Here is a 2,852-nt window from a genome sequence, read left to right on the forward strand (position 1 = left end):
GGCAGCTCAAAACTGTCTATATCTCCATTTCCAAGGCTTCTGACACCTTCATACAGACAAATATGTAGGCAAAACACCAATGCACATAAGCTAAAAATAAATTAAATAAAAGAATACATTTTAAAATTTACAATATTCAGCAGGGCATGGTGGCTCCTAGCTATAAGCAAGGCAGGCATTCAGGAGGTGAAGACAGTAAGATTGCTGTGACTTTGAGGGCAGCTTAGGATACATAGTTAAACCTTGCCTCAGAAACACAAATAGACACACACACATACACACTACCTGAAAACTGCTCATATGTTCAAAGACTCCCCATCATGGAGAGAACAATGTCAGGTCCTTAACAAGAAATGCCATCTGAGAAGAGATGGACTCTCTTAGCTTTGGTTCTGGCCAAGTGCCAGATTCTTGGTCACCATTTTACACTCCTTTGCTCCTCTACGCAATCCCCTTTCTGCTCCCGATGTCCCTCCATAGCATCCTCCAGGCCCTGCTACTGTCTTCTCTGTGCTGACACAAAGGAAATCATAGTGTGCCTTGAGGACTAACTGAGCTAGCAACAATGTTTCCCTGGTAACCTTGAATCCAAGCCACTGCCGTGAGCACCAACAGAAGTGTTAGACTATTGTCCAAAACCAACTAAAAAAGTGACTCTCAATCTGAGCTCAAATTCCTTATTGGAGTACAAACGCGTGTGCACGCACACACGCACATGTACACACACACACACTTAACTGGACAGAACTAAACAGAACAGCCCTCTCTTCTCATATCCTTGACACTGGTGGGGTGCAAGTTCGCATAAGAACTTTATACTAATTTGACCCAGGATTTAATGCTTCTTTCATTGTAGTCCCAACTAGGGTCATTGCAGGTCAGCTTGGGATGCCTCTTGTGGAAACTGCCTTACCACATGTCTTAGGGTTTCCATTGCTGTGAAGAGACACGGTGACCACAGCAAGACTTGTAAAGGAAAAGATTTAATTGGGGTGGCTTACAGTTTCAGAGGTTTAGTTCATTATCGTCCATGGTGAGAAGCATGGTGGTGTCTAGGGAGACATGGTGCTGGAGAAGGAACAGGGAGTTCTACATCTTGATCCCCAGGCAGCAGAAAAAGTCTGTGTCCACACTGGGTGTAACTTGAGCATAGGAGACCTCAAAGCCCACCCCACAGTGACAACTTCCTCCAACAAGGCCACACCTACTCCATCAAGGCCACGCCTCCTAGTAGTGACACTCTCTATGAGCTTATAGGGGCCAATTACATTCAAACGACCACATCACCCTTTTGAGGGCAGCTCCAGTTCAGGTCTGAGCAGAACAAAACAACAACCTCCAGTGAGTCGTTTGGGCTATGTGTGTGCCAGGGAACGTTTTCTGTTTGTACACTCTTCTACTATCTATAATATACTTGCTTCTTTTCCATCTGCCTCTATTAGACTGTGGTCCTCTGATGGGGGAGGCTCCCCTTTTATTCATCTTTTTCCTACAACGCCTAGCACAGATTCTGAGAATATGTGCTCCATAAATTTTCGCTAAGGACAGATTGGTGCCTTGTTTTATTGCTATTACTGTAACGCCGGGGATTGTTTCCAGGACACGGTGCGGGCTAGAAAAGCCCTCAGCCATTTAGCCATGTTTCTAGATCTATGTTTTGGATGAATTTTTATTTTTCATGTCTTCCAACACCAATTGTTAAGCTAATTCAGTAGTCAAGATTGTCCATATTTGACCCTCAAATAGGCTTTTCCAATAGCCTGCTCCTCTTCACAATTTGCCTGACTTATCCCTAGTCTTCCCTTTGAGAAAGCTTTATCGGGAAACCTGCAAGATATCATCTGCCTCCTTTAGAATGGGCACAAAATGCATAGTCTCACACACCAGACTCCCTTTCCTCTTCCAGATTTGTTTGTTTGTTTGTTGTAGAAAGAGTCTGGCAGCCTAGGCTGGTCTCTCCAACTTACCAAGTAGCCAAGGATGATCTTGAACTCCTGATCCCCCTGGCTTTGCTTTCTGAATGTGAGATTGTATGCAATGGCACACAAAGTTTATGTAGTGCTGGGATCTATGGCAGAACTTTGAGCAGGATAGGTAAATACTTTGCCAGCTGAACTGCATCCTCAGCCCTATGTATGTATGCATGTCTATGTGTTTGTGTGTATCTGAGGCCAGCTGTCACTATGTAACTCAGACTGGCCCCAGATTCACCACAGTTCGCATGAGCCTTTGGATGCTGAGATTACAGCCATGTGCCAACCTGCCCACTTCTAATATTAACTTAAAAATCTTGACACGCATGTTATACATATTTATGAGATACAGTGTGACATTGCAATGCCCGCATACAGTTTATCAGGGTAACTGCATATCCATCTGTTTACCACCTCTTTGCCTTAAAAAACGTTCAGTATCCCCTGTATCCGCTACTTTGATGTATGCAAATATTACACTGTGTAATAGAACATAAGAAGTTATTTTTGACCAGGAAGTGGTGGCACACGTCTTTAATTCCAGCACTTGGGAGGCAGAGGCTAGAGAATCTCTTGTGTTCAAAGCCAGCCTGGTCTACAAAGTGAATTCTAAGATAGCCAGGGCTATACAGAAAAACCCTGTCTTGATTTTTTTTTTAAAAAAAAAGTAGAGGAGGAAGAGGAGGAGGAGAAGAAGAAAGAAGAAATTATTGTAGGTCACGCCTGTAATTCCAACACTGGAAAGGCAAAGCCTAGTCAGGTGTGGAATGTGAGACTGCAAAAAAAAAAAAAGTTAAGATTCTATGGCTAGGCCGGGCGATGGTGGCGCACGCCTTTAATCCCAGCACTCGGGAGGCAGAGGCAGGTGGATCTCTGTGA

The sequence above is a fragment of the Microtus ochrogaster genome, chromosome 2, assembly GCF_000317375.1.
Source record: "Microtus ochrogaster isolate Prairie Vole_2 chromosome 2, MicOch1.0, whole genome shotgun sequence".
Taxonomy (NCBI): domain Eukaryota; kingdom Metazoa; phylum Chordata; class Mammalia; order Rodentia; family Cricetidae; genus Microtus; species Microtus ochrogaster.